The following is a 23069-nucleotide window of genomic DNA, read 5'->3' on the forward strand; positions in this document are numbered from 1 at the left end:
TGTGAAGTGAGGGCAGTGATTAAATTCCTCAATGCAAGAAACGTTCGCCCATGTGATATTCATCGCCAATTAAAGGAGGTGTATGGAGACAATGTAATGGACGAGTCGTCTGTTCGGCGGTGGTGTCGCAACTTCAACATGGGGAGGGGGAACACACACGACGATGAGCGTTCGGGGAGACCGTCTGTCATTACAGACCAACTGGTGAGCTCAGTTGACGAATTCGTGAGGAACGATCGGCCATCCACCGTATAGCCCGGACTTGGCCCCTTCAGATTTTCATCTCTTTACAAAGCTTAAAGACTTTTTGGCAGGAAAAAGATTTGACAGCGATGAAGAACTTAAAGAAGGAGTGACCCTGTATCTCAATGAGCTGGCGGCGAAGGACTATGCAGCAGGAATACAGAAACTTGTCACACGTTATGACAAATGCCTTAATTTGCTTGGAGATTATGTTGAGAAGTAGTTTAAAGTATCCTCTTTCAAATAAAATTTTTTATGTTTGTTAATATTTACTTTTGTGTCTTTATTTCACGAACGGGTATAACTTTCCGGATGACCCTCGTGTGTGTGTATATATATATATATATATATATATATATATATATATATATATATATATATATATATATATATATATATATATATATATATATATATATATATATATATATATATATATATATATATAAACACATAAAAACACAGATGTAGATTTTTAAAGCATAGGGACACAAAGAAAGGACACTCACTATATATTGTTTTGATGTTTCAATGGCTCAGCTGTTGTCTTCAGACTGGCCTTCTCGAGGAAGAGCTGAGGGGACATGTACAGGGGAGGGTCGAGGGAGGGAGGGGTAAGGGACCAATGGGAAATGAACAAGGGGGTGGGATTTAGGCATGTGATACATGCAGTGTGCTTGGTTCAGCCCAACAACACGACCATTCTCATGGCCACAATAGACAATACATATCTGTACACCTCAATTCCCAACAAAGAAGGCTGAGAAGCCCTGCAATATTAACTCTCCCTACGATCCACACAATACACCCCATCCACAGATTTGCTCATCAAGCAGAGTAAAATTGTTCTCACGAAAAATGCTTTTCAATTCAACGAGAAAATATATTTACAAATAAAAGGCACTGCAATGGGAACACCTATGGCTCTTACATACGCCAATCTTTTTATGGGTAAACTAGAACATGACTTTCTGAAATAACAAACCCTTAAACCACTCTTCTGGGCCCACTATATCAATTATATTTTCCTCCTTTGGTTCCTCAGACGCAAAAATTTATCTCCTTTTATTTCCTCTCTCAAATCCTCATCAGTATCATTCACTTCTTCCATTCCCCACCGAATATCACTTTCCTGTATATTAACATTCACCTCCAAAAACATTAACTTTTATACCTCAGTCTACTTTAAACCAACTAGTAAGAACAGTAGCTTGATTTTGACAGCTGCCATCCACCTCATACAAAGCGCTCCATCCAATTCTCTCTCAGTCCCTGGCTTCCGTCTCTGCAACAACATCCCCTCCCAACAGAAGTACTTATATCAGCTACATGACTCTCTGAGAAAATGTAGGTACCATGAATGCTTCTGAGCAGTAAAATCCTAACCCTCAACCAAATACACTCCCCTCATCAAACCAAACTGCCCAAAAAGCCCTAATATTATCACCACTTTCTTCCCCAGAACACACAAAATTAAACATTTAATCCGTGAACTCTTCACAATTATTAATGACAATCAGTCAACATCAATTTTATTCTAACCTTGTCCCTCTGTTTTGTTTAAATGCCCATCAAACTTGCGAGACATTTTCAGGGTTTCGGAACGGGAGGGGTATGCGTGATGCCATTGCAGTAATGAGATTATTAATCGAGAGGAATATAGAACAAAACCAGGATGTATTTGCCTGTTTTGTAGCTTTTGAAAAAGCATTTGATAGAGTGAATTGTGAAAAACTAATGAGTATATTGCAGGAAATAGGAATAGATTGGCGGGAAAGGAAGCTAATCCGCAACCTGTATATGTCTCAGACTTCTCAGGTGCGAGTGGGAAATGAAGAGTCCTGATGGGTAGTGTTAGGAAGAGGTGTAAGGCAGGGTTGCCCACTATCACCGTTGCTGTTCAACCTATAATAATAATAATAATACTTTATTCATTTTAAAAATGGTACAACCATATTACATGTCGTCAATATAAGTATTATTTAACATATAAACATACTTTCTTAAATGTGATGAAAATTGTCACAAAAGAATTCATCCAATGAGTATAGTGGGTGAGCAAGTAACCAGGTATATACCCTATTCTTAATACTCTGGATAGCATCTGATTTCAACTGAGTAGGCAGATAGTTATACAGTGGTATGTTCATATTGTGAAATGTATTGTAAGTTAATGAAAATCTACAATAAGTAGTATTTAGATTCGATTTACCTCATGTGGAATAGTTATGGAGGTTGGATCTTAATTGGTAAGTTTCTAGATTAACTTTCACATGAGTCAGAGCCTTAAAGATATACAAACAAAATACAGTCATGATTCTATACCTAATAAAAAAAGGTTTGCAGGAATCACATGGTGGTATATTAGCAAGAGAGCAAATAGCTCTCTTTTGCAGTAGCAAAATTTGTTTAACATGAGGGGAATGACCCAATAACTCAACACCATAATTCAAATGACATTGAAAGAAGGCATGGTAAAGTGTTAAACGATACTCATTTGAATTGATAAAGTTGAGCTTTCTTAACATATAAACAGCTTTACTAAGTTTATTACAGGTCTAACTGATGTGAGTCTCCCAATTAGGTTTTGTATCAATATAAATTCCTAGTATTTTAGCAGTTTCAATATCAGTTGTTTTTTATTTAAGACTGCACACAATATGCTAAGTTTTGTTAGTATTTAATTGTAAATGATTAACATCAAACCATTCCTTAGCCTGTTTTTGGGTAGCGCTAGATCGTAACTTTGCATCTTCTAGATGTTGACACTTTTTCACAAAAGTAGTGTCATCAGCATATAAAACAGATCTCGGTTTCATATTACAGGGAAAATCATTAATCATGATAATGAAAAGTACTGGGCCAAGCACAGAGCCCTGTGGTACAATACATTTTACTTTAAGAGCTGCAGACTGACAGCCATCAAGTTCAACCAATTGGTGACGATCATCCAAATATGACTTCATTAGTTTCAGTGCAACTCCCTTAATACCATAAAATTCTAGATTTCTTAGTAATATTGAATGATTAACACAGTCGAAGGCCTTACAAAGATCACATAGTGTTACTAAGACTGATTCCTTTTCTTCAAATGCATTAGTGACATAATTAACTATGGACTCTACTGCCAAAATTGTAGATTTCCCAGATCGAAAGCCATACTGGGATTTGGAAAAGAGATTATTTAACTCAAAAAAATTACATATTTGATCTTTCATAATAGCTTCAAAAATTTTACCAAAAATGGGGACTATGGAAATAGGGCGGTAGTTATCTAAATCATCTTTATCACCTTTCTTATAACAGGTACTGTCTTGGAATATTTTAGAGCTGTTGGTAAATCTCCTGTCTCAAAACATAAATTGACTAACATTGCTAATGGTTCCGCAATGAGCACAATAATGTCCTTTATTAGGGAGTTAGAAAGACCATAAATATCCTTACTGTTGGATTTTTTAAATTTTTTAACAGTCGATATAATATCAAGTGGAGTAAAAAAATTCCATTTAAAATTAATGTTATTCGGAGGAAGATTTTGCAGCATATTACCAATATTGGCAGCATCAACTTTTCGAGAGAACAAATTGTCTTCAACAGCTTTTAAGAAAAAATTATTTACAGCATCTGGGGTGAAAGGAAGATTTTCTTTTCCATTACCATGACCAACTTCTTGATTGATTATACTCCATGCTGCCTTTTGTTTATTTTTGCATTCAATATAAAATCCTTGTAAGCATTATTTTTTGCACACCTAACTAAATTATAATAATCTCTTTTGTATTTCAAGTAGGCCTCTTTGTCATGCTGGCTTCCACTGGTTTTGTAAGAGTGGTGGTAACTAAGTAAATCATTTCTAAGAGCTAATAACTCCCCAGCATACCAGAGATTTTTTTTATTTTTAGTGGGGATAGAGTTTAGATATTTTTTAGGAAAGCATTGCTCAAAAATGCCTAGGAAATTACCTAAAAAACTTGAAAAACATGTTTGTTCTACAGAGTCTGTGCAAACACCATTCTAATCAATACAAGATGTAAGCAGTTGGAAACTCTCTAAACCTTCTATTGTTATGGGCCTCACGATTATGGTTTTACCTCTATTTGGATATATCTTTTGAGTTATTTGAGCATTAAAAGTGAAGCTTATGCCTTGATGGTCAGATAAGAGATAGTCAATAACACTTATACTGTACAGTTCAGGACCATAATTGGTAATTACATTATCTAGGCAGGCAGAAAGTCGAGTAGGCTGTTTGTTTGCCCAGTATAAATTATAAGAAAGCAAAAGATTTTCAAGAACCTGACAATCACTAGTTTTTAGTGTTATGTCAATGTTGAGATTTCCACAAATTATGATATTGGCTTACAGAGTTAAGAATAGGGATAGTACTAGTTCCAATTTATTGCAGAAGTGTTCAAAAACACCATTAGGTGAGCGATACACAGAAGCAATGATCAAATGCAGGTCCTTCAATATGATCGCAGATATTTCAAAGTGCAATTCCAGACAGAATTTGTCCAAGTCAACTACTTTGAAGGGCATACCTTTCAGGACATAAATACAGGTACCACCATTTTTTGCTACAGATCGGCAGTAGAATGATGCCAAGCCAAAATCACTAATGTTATACACATCAAATTCATTTCTTGCAATCCAGTGCTCATTGAGACATAGCACATTGTAGCCACCATGTTTGACTATTGCCTCTATCTCCGTTATCTTATTACGTAGACATCTCACTTTTTGGCAAAATAAATTAAAACTATCTAGTCAAAAGGACTTTGGTTTTGATATTCCCGTTTGGAGGCGGGTAACACGTGTCTCTAAGGAACACTTTTCCATAGTGTTATCGGTGTGGCCTTTTGTTGCTGAGGTGGATACCGGTGCATCACTAGTTTTCAACTCGGAGTTCGGATTTACCACCGCAGCTGACCCTTCAGCAATATTCTCTGTCTCTTCATGAGTAGGGGTCAGTTTCCGCGGTTTTGGGGAATAAAATTTCCCAACTTTCACTTCTACTGGCCAAATATCTTCTTTAAGAAGTTGATCCTTAAGGCTAATTGGCGCACAGAGTTTAAAAGAATTATAAACTTCACCAACTCTCAAACTTTCACATTTGAAGTCATTCCCAGGAAATATTCCGGACAGATGCTTCAAAATGTCATCAGGCGTTGCATTGGACTGGACACGACCAACTTAGAAGAGAGTCTTGCGAGGAACTCCCACAAAATTGCACGTAACAGCAGGCTGCTTACAACTCCCAAAAACCGTATTTCGTTTGCGTTTGTTTCTCTTGTAATTCACCTTTTGAAAACCTTCCTTGTCAGTAACGATGGATTCGAAACTCATGGCGTTAAATTTTGCGTTTACATTTTTGGGGCACAAATCAGAGTTGTCACTATTGAGGCCTAATTGTTCGTTGACTTCAGGTTTCAATTCTGTAGACAACGTTACAGCTTCCTTTGCAATTGGCTGCAAGGTAGTACTTTCCGTTGATCCGGTAGATTAGAGAGTTTGTAACTCTATTTTCAAATTTTGAATGTCGGCTGCCATATTGTAAATATTGGGCTTATTTACACGACATAAAAAATACTTCCAGTAAATGTCATGGCAGTCAAAGAGAGTTTTTAATGTTATATCACTTAAGCCGGAGCATTTAAGGTGACATACACCTGAGCAAATATCATTCCTAACGACCATATGACATACTTCGAGTCGTGTTTTACAAGAGCCACATCGTTGTATGGCCAAAGTTGAGCTTTAGTTTGTCAGTCAGCCAAGGGGTTGTAAGCATTGCTGAGTGAATTGGAAATTCAGGACGACAGGTATGGGATGAGAATCAATATTAATGAAACAAAGGATATGCAATTTTCTAGAAAGAAAAAAGCTAAACTAAACATTAAAATAGGCGGGCAAAAACTAATGCAGGTAGAATATTTGACGTATCTCTGAAGCATTTTGGACCAACACGGTCAAAGTAGTTGGGACATATGGAGAAGAATTACGCTAGGCACAGGGGCTTTCATAAGGAGGAGAGAGTTGACAAATGGGACGTTGAGTAAGGATATTAAAAAAAGACTCGTGAAACTTTTGATATGGTGCATAGTTATATACCGAAATATGGTCATTGAAGCAGGAGGATAGTCGTGGACTGGAGGCTTTTGACATGTGGGTGTGGAGAAAATGGAGAAGGTGAAAAGGACCGAGAAGAAAACCAATGAGAAAGTACTTGGTATGGTAGGTGAAGAGAGGGGTTGGTTGGGAGAAATCCTATTGAGGCAGTAAAAATGGATGAAGGGCATATTGACCGACAGGGGACTGTTCAAGATGGTAATAGAGGGGAGAATGTGAGGCAAGCAAGAAAAGGGAATGAACAGGATAGGGATGTTTCATTTAAGGATTCAAATTCCTTCTAGATTATTGTTATTAGGAGTTAATTTCATTATTTCCTTGAAAATTGTATCTTAGCAAAACAGTCTGATTTACCTAATTTCTCTTAATTTTTTAGTAGTTTAAGGGTTAAATTGCCCATAAAGACATGGCCTCATTCGGCTTCCAATAATAATTTCAATGCCCATGTTTTCATGAAAAATTTCTAGTCTTTGAGCTATTTTTGGTATCATCATGATTACTGATATGCCCTGTAAAATTAAAAAAACATATGTTTTATATCCTTATTATGCTTTTTGTGTGCAAAAATATCAAAATCTAGAAGATGCAAAGGTACGATTCAGAGCCACTCAAAGACAGGCTAAGCAGGCAGGTTTCATATTAATCATTTACGTTTAAATACTAACAAAACTCATCATATTGTATGCAGTTATAGTATATAAAAATGTACTGATGTTGAAAATTCTCAAATACTAGGAATTGATATAAATAGGAAACTAAACAGGGAGAATCACATCAGTCAGATCTGTAATGAACTGATTAAAGCTCAACTTTCCCATTTCAAATGAGTATCGTTTAACACTTGAACATGTCTTCTTTCCATGTCATTTGAATTACAGTGATGAGTTATGGGGTCATTTCCCAAAACATATCACACGAATCTCGCTACTACACAACAGAGATTTTTGCTCCCTTGCTAAAACACCACAACGTGATTTCTGCAGACCATTTTTAATTAGCTGTGGAGTCATGATTGTACACCATGAGAGGAAGAGCAAATCTAAATAATACTATTTTTTGTGGAATTTCATCAACTTACAGCGCATTTCATATTGTGGACATTCAAATGTAAAACTATCTGTTTTTTTACACTGTTTTTGTAACACTGATTGTTTATTGAGAGATGAGTAAGGTGGAAATGAAATCCTTTGAGTTTGTTGCATTCATCAAAATAAATCCAAGAACGCTACAATAAAACTGCTAATTCTTCAAGGAAATTTGACAGAAATTATGATGGGTGCCATTTTATTATGTTTGCACATTTTGGTTTACTAAATTCTCCATAATCAAAGGACAATTGATGCATGTTCCTTCATCATACTTAATGAGAATTTAACAGTTGAAATGAGCGTGTCATTATATTGGTGATGTGAAACATTTTTTATTTATTGTACACAAACACTCAAATTCAAGGAGACTTCTTATTGTCTTACATTGCTCCAATATTTAATTAAATTTTGTTTCCATTGATTCTGAATTTGTATAAAAATAAAGCCCGTCTAAATGCATAGTGTACTCATTTAAACTGCATATAATCAACCATTATCGGTTTGCTGTGAAAGTGAGTACATTAAATGCATTTGAAATATAAAGGTCACACTTGTATCCTTAAATACTGGCATTTTCAAGAATATAAGTAATGGCAATCGAACAGAATGTAGAAGAAGAAATGAATTCAGGTCACAATCACCATAATTAAAAAGGAGTATTTCACAACAGCAAGGGATTTGTGGCGTTAATAGGTGTATTTGCGAATTGATTCAGCATATTATATAAAATGGTCCCTCACTACAGAACAGATTAAAAATCTAACTTTACGTTAACTACTTAAATATCGAACCTTCCTTTTTATAACCATTGTATTTTAACAATCCATTTTGAATGATTTTGACTCAATGTATCGTTTGATCATTGCGCATATGAAATAATACTAATTATTAAATATTATTGACGATGTTTATAGCTGTTGTTTGACACTTGACTCCCGTTCAATTCTACCAAAAACATGGATCTTAACTACTTCAAAAAGGAACATTTACAAATATATTTTCTACAGAGATTGATACTGCAGTCAATTCAAGCAGAGACCAAAGCAATTAAAACATGACTATCTCAGCAGCAAGTATTATTGTTGTGTATGTAATTAGGTGTTCTCCAAATTTAAAAGGCATATATCTCACAAAAGATCTCACCCGTCCATTCTTTCCAAAATACATTCACTAAGATTAGCAACCTGAAACACCATATCCTTGTTTACGCAAATGAGAAGCCATGCCGTTAAGAATTTGCTCAATGTCATTCAGTTGGAATCGAAAGCCTATGGTCTGTGAGTGTGTAAAGAATGCTGTTTCTGAAGTACGCAAAAATGTTTGTTTTGATTCGTTCATTTGGTGACGCTGTTGCCGTGGCAACAGTAACAAACAAGTGAAGAATGAAAGGTTTCGAATTAGATTGAGAATAAGATCTAATTTTAAAGAGAAATAAAGTATGCTCTATGGATACTATATTTTCGTTTATTAGGGATGTAAAGATCAAATACTGAAAAGGGAAATCAAATTATTGGACATGTGGGGAGACATACAAACGTTTGACTTTCCTTTCTCCACAAATATATAATGGCAATTGAAGATGTTTTTCTTTCTTGCAAGCAAGAAAGTCGTACCGTGAAATATCAGGGCTTCGTGTTGGTAATATAATAAATAATTGAATGAATAAATTTACCATACATGGGAAGGAGTGTATAAAATACATAAAATATGTAATTATATTTAAGAATGCGAACCATTGCCTATTCGTGTACACGCCTGGGCTATCTTTCCAGCAATGGAAGTTAATATCTTGTAGTTTCATTGTGGTTCTTTTTCTTCTAAGTTTCCAAATTTCCGCGTGCTTTGATGGCACTTAAGGTGCTGAAGCATTGATGTGTCTGACGACCCATCGCCAGCAACATCAATGCACCAACCCACAAGCTAGCGCAATAATTTGCACATGCTCTTCAACTCTTCGCCAGAAAAACTGACTTTTTTGCTAAGACTACCATGGATTTCATTCACATTATTCGGAATGCTGAAGTCCAAATAGTCAACATGCTGGTGACCTTTGATGTAATCTCTTTGTTCATAAATACGCCCATTGATGACTCCATGCTACTCATCAAAAACCTCACCTCACAGGGATTAGCTAAGGATTAACCTGGACCTCGCAAATTCTGCCTCTGGAACTCATACTTCCTATGGAATGATAAGCACATTGAACATCATGAAAGTGCAGCCATGGGATCACCCCTCTCTTCTGTACTAACCAACATTTTCATTGAGATTTCTCAGCTAAAGGAAATGTTCTTACCCAAAGAAACCAACCCGTAGTAATAGTGTTTCTTTTTGCACCACTTTTTAAAACATTTAAAACCTCAATCCAATTTTGATAAATACATCAATGTATAAAAAAACACATAAATAGTTAAAAACAAAATTATTTAAAAATAAAGAAACAGAAACTCAAGTTGTCCGTTCAGGTCAGTCTCCTTTAAAAACTCGGAAACCTTACCTAAAAAGTTGGGGTCCTCTCCTAAACTATTGCTTAAATTACCTCTTATTTTAAAAAAGGTATTTGGCATTTTATAATTTAATTCTGAGTCACAATCAGGTGCAAGCTACAAACATTGCAGCAAGGTTGCACTTTTGTCTCCATGAAGAGTGTGTGAGGGCTAAGTGCCCTATTCTCAGGCCCGTGATCCTGACTCCTTCCCTCTGAATGTTTCAGATGGAAGAGGGCCCTGTCGAAACAGCCAAATTTATGGCCTTAACATCCTTGTTTTGCAAGAATCACCAAGCTTCCTTCCACTGGTTCAGAACCTAATTCCGCAAGGCAGCCCCGACGTCCAACACAGGAAGCAATGCTGAGTCTGTTTTGAGTTTGACCAGGGCTTCCTTTGCTGCTTTGCCAGGTTTTTCAATGCCTGGTATTCCCACATGACCAGCAGTCAATATGGAGGATACCTAATTCCCCTTTATCTGAAGGGACCTAAGGGTATAATAGATCTCCTGAACCATCAGGTGCATTGTTGACAAGACTGATATGGATTATAGGGAAATCAATGAGTGCGAACAGATGAGAGAAGAGCCATTACATTCTCTTATGTCTTTTAGGGCCCTCTTGATAGCTGACAGTTTGGCTGTGAACCCCTCAATCATCTCTTAACTGTCCCCCAAAGTCCGATCAAAACCCTCTGCCACCCTCGGGACAACAGTCTCCCTCAATCAATGACCAATCATCAACCGCAAATATAAGAACTGCTCATAATTACGAAACTCTTCTCTCTTACTGAAAATAAAACCCTTATTAGCATCATCACCAATGACCTTATACAAGCCCTTCTTCAACTTGTAAATGGTGCCTAATTCACAAAAAAACAACCACTTCCTTAAAGTTTTACAATGGAACATAAATGGCATAAAATACAAAAAACGAAAATTTGAAAAACCACTACAACACGAAGGCAAGCCCTTCATAAGCTCCTATTTACCAAAAATATCGCAATTCACTCACCGCCTTTCCCTACCCACTTCAATCATCACCCCCACTCCTCCGATATCCTGGACGTAGTTCTATTATCCGCAGATATCGCATTCCAAAACCTTAACCTAGATAACTCAGCCTCGGACCAATGCCCCATACTTTACTGCGTTCCTACCCTCCTTCATACAACCAGAACCAACTAGAAGAGTTAACTGGAAACTATTTAAAGAAAACTGCTTGGCCATTAACCTTGTCCCATTTCCTGCTAGCACTCCAGACAGCATTAAGAAAGCGGCTCAAGATTTTACAAGCACCTTAACACAAATCATTTATCGCTCTTGCTACCCTCCTTCTCCGGCCTCCATCGCTGGTGCCACACTACCTCAGGATAATTTGCGCCTAATTTCACTTAGAAACAAGGCCAGAGCCCTCTGGCAACGCACTCATCTCCGCCAAGATAAAATCGGCTTCTGTGAACTTTTAAACCTTGTAACATCCAAAACTAGAAAACATTGGAAAAAAACTTGGCATGAGAAAATAAGTTCACTCTCACATAAGTTCACCCTAGCCCACTGTCTGCAAAGGAAAAAGGTACCCACCCCGCCCATACCACATAATGGAAGAGCACTATACGATGACAGCGACGAAGCAAATACCTCTGCCGACTCCTTCGAATGCATTTTTAAAAACTATAATACATCCTTGTTGGATTCAGAAGCGTTGATCAGCGTCTCTGGCCTGTCACTTCTCCCATTCCCCATATTCCTGGAAATTACTCCTCAAGAACTTTACTCCATTATGTCCCACTCCAAAACCAAGTCATTACCGAGACCCGATCAAATCTCCTACCTTCACCTGAAAAACCTTTCTAAATCTTTTATAAAACACCTACTCTCTATCCTCAACGCCTGTCTTTCCCAATCGTACTTCCCAAAGGCATTGAAAACAGCTATGATAATACTCCTTCCAAAACCCGGTAAAAATCCTTCTTATATCCTGACCTATAGAACCAGTGGCTTGCTCCCCTGCATGGGCAAACTTCTAGAAAAATTGCATCTTAAATAGGCTACAAGAAGAAATCTCGGCCATAGACTTGATCAGACCTGAGCAAACTGGCTTCCGCCGTCGCCATTCCATGACTCAGCAAATAACAAGATTGGTTGAACAGATCACTTTCGGCTTCCACATCCACAAGCACACCCAAGTAGTCTTCTTTGATCTCCAAAGAGCTTTTGACAAGTTCTGGCGAACTGGTTTAATACATAAACTGCTTAAAACCGACATATCAGTATACCTAAATAAGACCATCCCCTTCTTTCTTTCAAACCGCACATTCTTTTTAGCCCTTAACAATTCCAAATCAACTACCCGGTCCATATTCACAGGCTTTCCTCAAGGATCAATTTTGTCACTCGTCCTATTCAACCTCTACAATAACGACCTCCCCCAGACCCAAAAGCTACCTCAATGCGGATGACTCAGCTAGAGCGTCAACTTCCTTTGACCCAAATCATGCCGCAACAAATGTCCAAGAACACCTTAAGAGCATAGCAGAGTGGATGACCGATTGGAAACTAACCATTAACACCACAAAATGTATAAACGTAAACTACGCCAGAAAATGGAAGAATCCTCACATCACTGCTATCCACTATGGCAGGGAAATAATCCCCCAGGCATCATCGGCTAAATTTCTTGGTGTACAAATGGACAGTAAACTCACTTGTCAAGCACATACTCAAATTGCACTCGACAAGGCCAATTCAGCCGCTTTCTTATTCTATCCCCTCATAAAACGCACCAGTCCCCTACGTCTTCTCACCAAGGTACTGTTATTTAAATCTATGATACCACCTATCTGAAGGCTACCCAGCCTGGGGTTCAATAGCCGCAACCAAATCGAAGAAAATGACACGCTTCCAAAATAAAACTCTACGAACCCTTGCTAACGACGCCTGGTTTGTAAGAAACTCAGATATTCACACCGATCTAAAAATACCGGACCTTCCAACATATCTAAGCAACCTAGCCACGTCATTTCAACAAGCAATAGGAAATACTGGTAACCCATAATTAGAACCTTTATGGGATTACCCTGATAATCCCCATTTCAGATACAATTGTGCTAAAGCAAGCATAAATGGGCAGTCATAATCTCCAAATATAATACTGTCACAAACTGCAATAAAATATACTCACTAGCTTAACTTCGCCCATAAACCACTTATAACCTACGACCATTGATCAGCCTCGCTGGATATTGGTATAAGATGCACCTAACGGCGCAGTCCAAAAGCATCGATTGGTCGGTCAGTAGCAGGACCCCCATTCTTCTTTCGCATCAACAACGACCAATGAAAAAACGTGGAAAAAGTGAAAGAAATTGTTTACAATTTCATCATCATAATCAATTTATTCAGAGAGAAAACAATTGAAGATGTATGGCATGTCGCAATTGGCTCATTCTAATGAAATTTATTTTATATAGAATGTTTTGTGTATTAAAAGCGTGAGAAACAGCAACATTTCTTCATAATTTTCGAATTTTGAATTACAAACACAGCGGCAAATGAAAGTTGCTCAGAATCAGTCACACGCAAATGAAGTCATCGATGATTTAGAATTATTAAATCCTGTTGAAAAACAGGATGACGAAACAATATGGGGATTAAAATGATATGACGTGGAAACATAAGGCATGATTTACGAATTCTTTTAACCATATTTTTAAAACACACAAAAATCGCCTCCCGTTCATAAAATCACATGTCTGTGTTTAGCGGCTGTGACATGCTTGGAAATGGCATCTCGCTTCTTTTCCAATATTTTTGCTTGTTCCATCCCTTTTGGCACAACAAACTGCACACATCCTACAAAGCTTTTCCTTCTTCTCTGTAGGTGGAATATAATTGGGAAATTGTAACTTACATAGAGGTTCAACGATTTGGTTCTACTAAAGGCCTTCCACCCTCACATGTTATATCATATGCAATGTACCCCTCAGTTACATCTTCAACTAGTTTGATTGTAAATTCTGAACTTACCCTTTGGTCACCACCCTTTCTCTGCAACAGAAATCCATTCCATGAGCCTTGGTCCAACAAGTGAAAAATGTTTTAAATAATATTTGACCCCCTTTTTTCATAATTGGGAAATTTGTCAGGTGCTGATCTTCCCTTTCTACTCCACCTATTGTATTATTGTACACAACAGCAACTTTTGGCTTTTATAGCACCATATCCTTTTCATTTATATTCCACAAATTCCGTATTATGTACTGTAAAGGGTACAGAGACGTGACGGCCTTCTTATCTTCCCAATTCATAGCAATCACTTTGCCTTGCTGGAGGGCAGTCAATTCCTCCTTTTTCAACTTCTTTAGTCTATACGTCATCTAGTACTTCCTTCCTTTTAATTCTCAATGTCCCATGTCTATCGGTTCCTTTCGAAACCAATAAATCAGCCAGCTCTGAGGAGGTCTAATAGTTGTCTGCAGTCAGGATATAATCTTTGACCTAGCAGAGGTTTCATTACTGCTAGCACAATCTAAGTATGTATTAGAAAGATTGGCATATTCCACGTTCAATACTGACCATTTCCTGTGTACAATAAACACAGTAATCAATGCTGGAAGGTCGGTTTATGGGTGATGGTAGAGTTCACCCTGTACTTAGCTCTATACAGTCGGTGAAATTCACACATCAGGGTATTAAGGGAAGCCAGTTACTTTCACTGTGGCAGATAAGGTTTTCCAGGAAGATTGGTACCAGAAAAAATCACATAGCTTGACTGGAGCATCAGGTATCCTGAGTGCCTTGCCTAGGGTTTGAACTCAGGACCCTCCGGTCAATAGTCCAATGCTCTACCCCCCTGGATTATTATGACCCACATTTTTCCTGTAGAAATAATAATAAATGACCATATATATCCAGACTTAGGCTTAGAAAATCTAACCGTTTCTACCCCAAATCTGGCTCCTTTCAGGGAAACATACTGCATCAGTGAGAGCTCATACTTGTACAGTTGTTTTATGAAGAATGATCAATGCAAAACAACACACTAATTTCAATAGTATTTATACACTACTAATCTATAAAACTTGATTTTTTTTAAACAAAAGAATCAGTATAGTGGTCAGCATATAACTTGATTTCCACAGTTTATAGTTCAATTGAGTAATCATCAATTAATGCCCGAAAGCATTGAAGAATTCCAGCAGTTTCATCAATCTCTAAATGAACAGGATGAGAAGCAGTCAAAGGAAATCTTGGAAGTGGTGATTAGTGATGTTGCTGCGAATCCATCGGACACCAAAACACCCACGCATCAAGCAATTGGGCAATCACACCTTCTTCATAAATCTGGGAAAATATGTCCGTTTCGGGATCTTTCATTCTGAGGTAATGAAGATTAATATTTAATATGTTTGTTTTCATTTGAGTTTATAAATTGTCCAAAATAAAATGACAATGAATGCATAAATGAATCAATAACTGTTTAAATGAGTCTGCCATTAAATTGTTTTGATATTTTATAATTTTTGAACACAAACTTTATAATTCAAGGAGACTTCTCATCGTCTTAAACTGTTGCAATATTTCATCGAAATCTGTTTTGATTGATTCTGAATTTTTTTGAAAATAAAGCCTATAAAAATAAATAAAATATACTCAATGAACCTGTATGGAATCAGTATTTATTAATTGGCTTTGAAATCGCGTGCATTTAAAACAATTGACTTATATATGTCATACATATACTCTAAAATAAATGGCATTTCTAAGCCAATGGATGCCAATCAAATATAATGAAGATGAAGAAATGAATTCATTTTACAAACACTAATTAAAAAGGAGTGCTTCACAATATTGGATTTGTGGCACACAAATGGGTAATTGCAAAATGGCTGTGAAAATAACGTAAGAAGCCCTATCATCTACCGAGCATGTATTAAATACAGTTTATTTTATGTTTAATTATTCAATATTGAATCTTTCAATAAATTGTATTTTAAAAATCCACTTTGAATAATTTGGTCTCAATGTACTGGTTGATCGTGAAATACAAAATTAAGTATTATTTTCAATTTATATTGACACTATTTACAGCTGTAGGTTGGCACTTGATTCCTGTTCAATTCCATCCAAAACATAGACCATAATTACTTCAAAAAGAAGCATTAACATATATATTTTCTACGCTTAGATGGATACTCCAGTCAATTCAAGCAGAGTTTATCATCAGAACAAATTAAAAGACAACTATCTCAGCAGCTGGTAATCTTGTCGTGAATGTAATTAGGTGTTTTCCAGAATTTAAAATATATATGTTTCATAAAAGATATCACCAGTCCATTCTTTCCATGTGTGGCGTAAATAGGAAGAAGTTCAAATACATATAAATAACCTTAAAATAGACAATGAGACAGTTCACCTCAAATAGGAGATGTATTCTTCCAAACAGTGCAATACAACTTTTGACCACCCTGAGGGCGCGGGTTCAAATCCCGGCGGTGTTGAATATTTTTCAGAGGTATCTCGATCCCTACTTGAGGTGCTTTGTGGAGGGCACTTTGAGTGAGTACGCCGTCCGTCGGATGGGACGTTAAGCCGCGGACCCCTTGGCGCCTTTCGTAAAGAGTAGGCTAATGCCGACGCCGGGTTTCTCTCCACCCTTCATCCTTTCCTGTCCTTCCCCTATGGCGCAAATGACCTTAGCTGTCGGTCGCTTCCCCTCAAAACTACTACTACTGGTAGATCCTTTAATGTCACCCATTAATTCACAATGCAATCAAATAATTTGTGCGTTCTGAATCTGAGAATGAAAACTATATAGCCTCAATGAACGTGTATTGTGTATTTCTGAAGGTAAGCACAGTATGCTCAAAGGCATTAGCGATAAGTGAAATTTAAAATGTGACAGAACAATCTAATACATTACTTGAGAATTAAGTTTGTTTGGTTTGAACATTTGGTGACGACGTCACCATGGCAATAGTAACAAAGAAGTGAAGAACGAAAGGTTTCAAATTGGAGTTCGGATCCAGTCTTATTTCATTAATGAAATACAGTATGCTCTTTAGAGTTATATGCTCTTAATATATTCGTTTATAATGTAAAAATAGTAAAACAATGTTGTTTGAGAAAATATTTGATTTTAAAATATTTTCTATTCGGTTCAAATCATTAGAAGTCAGATTAATTAATATTTCAAACAACAGAGCTCATTATACTTGAACGAAATTCTAGGAGTACCATGTCGCAAGTATGCGACATGGTACTCCTTCCCTGGCTCCTCCGAATGTCCCACGTGACCAAAGACAATGTTTCAAAAGTATTCCTCCCCTGACTCCTAAATTGGGTATAAAAGCCCTGGTCGCCGGGCAAAAAGCAGTCAGTTGGTTATCTGGCGGTGACCGGTAGAGCACGATGATTCGGCTATGTTGCACTTGTCGCGACAGTGTGTCCTATTCCTGACTAAACTTCGGACGAGGGCTCTGCCTAGGTTACGTTCGTTTGACCTCGTCCACCCTGCAATACTCTCTTCCTTTCCGACGGACGAGGGCTCCGTTTGGTTATGCGTGTCGTGACCGCGTCCACCCTGCCATACTCCCTTCTTTTCCGACGGACGAGGGCTCTGCCTAGGTTTTTCTTTTCGTGACCGCGTCCACCCTGCATTTACCGTGTCCCAGGTAATTTTCTGCCTTTTTAATTCTGTCCGCACTCGCGTTGGTTTACCGATGGTCTAGCCATCCATAATATTCTTATACCTATGTAAATGGTGCATTATGACTGATGTTGTGTAATATATGGCTGCTTGGGTAATACTCGGTGTAGTTTTTCTGACCTTCCCCGATACCCTTTGTATCGCACCATAGAAACCCCTCTTGCCAAACTAAGGGTCACTTCATCAAGAACCATCAATTAGCCCATTCAGCGCCCACCATGGGTATCGGATACACTCGGAGTATGAAAAAATAAATTAATTAAGCACAGTCAAATTTTAATGTAATTAGCATTGGCTTGAATTTCGCGATGGATGGCCTTAACCCTCATAGACTTGGGTACCCTAACCCTTTTCTCGATTATCAAGAAACCGCAAATAAATTAAAATTCGGCAGTGCACTCGACTTCACACCTTTGGTTAATGTGTTAGAACAGCCGGGAAGTAGCGCGAGTCCGCAAAATTGTTGCGGAGAAGCAGCGCAAACCGCCGCTATTGGCAGCCAGATTCATTTATTCCAATGTTTAGCGGGGAAGATGAGTTTGGGGTTGGCAAATTTTTGGAAAGCGTTCGTATTGTAAGTCATCTTAGTAGTTGGAATGAAGCACAGACCTTAGGAGTCGCTCAACTTCGGCTTGGAGGAACCGCCGCGGATTTTGTCTCTGCAAATCATCACATATCAGGTTCATACGCGGACTTTTCCATTAATCTGAAAAGGAGAATTTCCCTAAAGGCATCTCCAATCATGTTAGAAAAAATATTTAACACTTGCGTACGAAAACCGCTGGAGAGCGTCGCAGAATTTCCAACCAGATTGCGCCATGTCGCCCGTAGGCTACGCGAGTCATGGGGCGAGATTGATTCAGAAACAGCGAAGAAGTCAAGGTTGACTTCTTGTGCAATTTTTAATTGGGCTGAAGAAAGAGATTGGTAGGTTTGTGTTGGTTCGTAATCCAACAAACTTGATTGAGACAGAAGGGTTCGCAAGCGTTGAAGAAGCTAGTGTCAGAAATTACGCCGTCAACAGATACGTAAATTCACCACAACAGTCTCATGCGTGGTTGTGTCAGTAACCCCCTTGGTGGCCGCCATCTCCAAATATAACGCCTTGGTAGGGTATGAACGCGAATCCGCCAAATGTTGCAGGTTGGCAGTTTCCCGTGGAACAAATTAACGCCGCACAGACTGTCGGAAGGGGTTCCAAAGTAAGACTGCTTCCCCCGGTGCAAGTAGGGACACCGAAGGATAGATAATCACGGCGCACGCGTTTGCTTTCGCTGCGGTAAAACCGGTCACATTGGTCGAGCGTGTAGAGAGAGGAAGAGGGGAACGAGGCCGTCTTTGTGTTTAAATTGTGGAAATGAAAATCATATCGCTAAAGATTGCCCGCTCGTGAAATGCGGCATTTTTCAAAGAACTGGCCATCTTCCCAGACGCTGCCTGAGGCGCGAAAATCCCTTCGTGGCGGGAAACGCCGATCTCCCGACTGGGAGGTCGGGACAGATTTAATTCTAGTGGTAACTCAAGAAGCAGGACGGGCAATAGTAGTTAATAATTTTAGGAAAGATAACAATTTTCTAGTGGAAACGAGAGCAGCCGTTACCATCATTGATAGTAAAAAATTTCCTTTTGGCCAATTAAGGAATTCTGATTACAATTCTCGGGTGCGAAGCGCGTCAGGTCATTCCTTGCCAATCATCGGAGAGAGTTCGTGCAATTTTTGATTGATCATAAATTATAACCCCATGACATCTTAGTAGTGGATTTGGGGGAAACGAACTATGACGGTCTTCTAGGCCTTGATTTTATGAATTCCAAAGAAACTGCGGGAGATGCCGCAACAGTAACTTTTAACGGAGTCATCCGCTAATGTGCATTTCAATGCAACAATTTCAGAGTGTAATAATCATTCGCCTTGACTGGGATTCGAACCCAGATCCCTCAATATCCGGTCGAGTGCTGTTGTTCCCTTAAAAGCCCCAAAATTTCAGAGTTTAAGAGGACGCCTCGGTAGCTTAAGTGGCTAAAGCACTCAACCGGATATTGCGGGATCTGGGTTTGAATCCCAGTCAAGGCGAATGATTTTAACACTCTGAAATTGTTGCCTTGATTTTAAGGTTTGTTACGGGAAAAGTATATCGTTCAATAAACGGATAATAAGAATGGGTGAGGGACACGAGACAGACCTTAAATCTAATGGCGTATAATCGCAGATGAACGAGCCCATAGGCGCCCATGAAATTGGAGTTTCCAAAGAGGTCAAGGCGTTTGATTCTTTCATTTATGGTATAATTAATGGCAATGATTAGCAAATGGCCACGTAAAATTTAGCATCCCTTGAGGAAAAAACGATAAGCGACACTAAAAACCAAAGTGCTTTTCCGGCAGAGATAATGAAATGTAACTCGCGAATAAACGGCAGTATGGAGGGACTTTGTTTTCAAGTAACGACGGAGGAATCGACAGAAGGGAATAAGGATAACGGATCTCTAAATAAGGATTCATAGAAATTAGCAGGGGTGGCGAAGGCCGAAAGAGTCATAGAGAGGTTGCCACCCGCGTCGCAAGGAAGCAGCACCGCTAGGGATGAAGTTAACGGCGATGTCTTCGAGGTTTCCACCGACTCCCGGTTTGGAATAAAGAAGTCGGGTGATGATTGTGTTTTTTCGCCAGTAAGAGAGGATAGATTTGTTGTCCCCTTGTGCGATGGCAAAGTTCGCGAAACTCAGACCGGCGCTAGTAATGGGATTGGCCGATCGAGCAAAATTGTATCAGAGGAATCTATTTGAGTAGCGCCGTTATCCGTTGTGTTGTCGAAGATAAAGAGTCAGATGGTTGAAGGCAAAGAAGTGCGAGTCATTGGAAGCGAGAGAGATTTATTTATTCTGCCGAGCATTGCTTCGGTGTCACCTGAAGGCAATGTCCCCATATTACTTTGTAACATTCGTAGCAGCGAACAAAAGGTAAAAAGGGGCTATGTAGTTGAGGTGGCGCCATTCCCAGAGGAAGTTCAGGCACCCCTCACTAACTGGGTAGACGCTGAGGACGTAAACTTCTGGCCAGATCCTTCCGCGCTTAGGGGCACCTGTCCACTCTCTAAAAATCATTCTTTAGGGATGCCGAGACGAAGAGGCAGTTAATCCGCGTCCGAGAGTTAGGCCCTGATCGCGTGAAGGAGGTGGGACCGGAGCAATAAGAACGCACTGCGTCAATCGCTCGAATCAGTGAGAGTGCCCGGCTTGGATAGTATGTCACCCCATCCCTTTTCGAGGCACTACCCTCTCGGCGGTAGATGGAGTTGAAATCTCCGCCCAATATGGCCCTCCCCAAGAAAGAATACTGGTAGGGGAGAAGGAGTTCATTAAAATATGTTTCGTGCTCTGCCCTCGCGCGCTCACCGGAGGGAGCGTAAAGGTTCGTTATTTGGATAGCATTCACGATAGCGAACGTTTTTCGGCCTGAAGCGTGGCGGCGAACATGAGAGAACGGAATGCCATTTCGGACTAGGGTGGTGGTGCCAGAATGACTTTCGGCGAAATTGCCGAAAGCCTGAAAGATGTTTGTATCCCAGAGTATGTCCTCTTTTACCCCTTGAAGGAGGATTACATCAGCCCTGAGATCGCGGAGAAAACGTTGGACTGCACTTTTTAAAGCGCTATAAACACCAGCAATATTAAGCGAAATAATATTAATTGGTGGAATGAGAGGACAGCTATGGGCACCGGACATCACTCACCAGAGTCCTGGTCTTCGCTTACGTCGCTTCGGTCGCCGCTCGAGCCCAGGCGACAAGAGCTTCGCAGCTTCCCGGGACGCTTCGTCCGACGGGCCGACGATCGAGGCCTCGAGTTGTCACTGCATACCTCCCCCTCGACCTCGTCCGAAGAAGAAGACCCAGCCGTGGTCTCTACGAAGAGCGGGTTACTCGGCAGCGTTCAACGGGGGGCCTTCTTTTAGGCAGCACAGCTGGTGACCGGCCCAACCCAGGAGGTGGCCTCGGGGGGACCGGGAGAGGACTGGAGGTCATCTGCCGAAGGGGCTTCGTCGGGAGAAATCGGAGGAGATCGATCGAATTGGTCCACCTCTAGAGGAGCCCTTGGAATATTGCGGACACCTTGGCTTTCCTCCACCTTGGCCTTCTTGGTTGCAACGGGCGCAGGTGCGGCGCTGACCCTCGTAGATGATGATGGCCCGGTTGCCGCCAATGTGGAGGTACGACGGGATATTTCTTTCCACCGTCATCCGCACCATTTCCGTACCTGTCCACGCGCGCGCCATTTTGTCGCCCTCCCACCTGTTCTCCCACGAGCGATGGATTTTTCCAAAACGGTGAAGCTCACTTGTTATATCTTCCAATGGGGTATCCACGGGAAGACGAAGAACCCTGACATTACAAAGGCTACCGAAGGTCTCGTCAATGGTAATCGTCGTCCTCGGATCGTTAGGGATGGAAACGGTAGCTTTCGTGGGATATAATATAGAAATATCTTCATAGTAGCTTCAGTTGCCAACTTCAGGAATACCAAATGGCGGTTATATCCAAATTAGATCGCCACAATCTTTTCCGGTGTGAGGCCCAGTGACTCTAGTATAAGGAGGTGGACCTCCAACGGAGCAGGGGCCTTCGCCTTATCGTCAATTTGCAAGGCGAGCGTGTCCACGTGATGTACGACCATTTTGAAACAAATCAAATTGAGCACGCCAGCGCGAAAAAAGGGAGAGCGCACCGAAGGGACTCCAAGAAAGAAATAAACACTCGTGCGCACTCCCTCCCCGCTACACGAAACCGTTGGTAGCAAATAAAAATGAGCCTAAGCTGTACACCAAGAGTCAAGGCCAGTCTTGATCCAGTAAACAGAACGAAAGCACGGCCTTCCCGGCAGCAGAAGTCGAGAGTCAAACCGCACGCTTCTTGATGAACTAGGCGGTCAACCGCCGCTCGACACAAAACACGATCGGAACCTCGACTTGTATTACACGAATATTCCTGTTGGAAATACATACATATATATATATATATATATATATATATATATATATATATATATATATATATATATATATATATATTTATATATTTATATATTTATATTTATATAACCCTCCCCGGACTACAATCTTGACGTGGTGGAATGGCTCGTGCGTTCCGATGACCCCTAGAGCTGTGCTGGCGTGAGTAATAATAATTGCTCCTGGTAGGGTCACCAATGCCAGATAGGTCAAAGGTTAGGAGCCAGACGAAAGATAGTCGACGCAGCGTCTGTTCCTCAGTGAGGCGGCTGCAATGGCGTCAGACCCAAGTGGGGCGGCCAAGAAGTCATGGTGTCACGTTAAAAAAACTATTGAGGAACGCAACGGGAAACTACCTCAATTACCATTCCAAAGATTAACATGATGGACTATACAAAGTATTTGAG

The sequence above is a fragment of the Hetaerina americana genome, unplaced genomic scaffold (assembly GCF_022747635.1).
Source record: "Hetaerina americana unplaced genomic scaffold, ioHetAmer1.1.p SCAF_299, whole genome shotgun sequence".
NCBI lineage: Eukaryota > Metazoa > Arthropoda > Insecta > Odonata > Calopterygidae > Hetaerina > Hetaerina americana.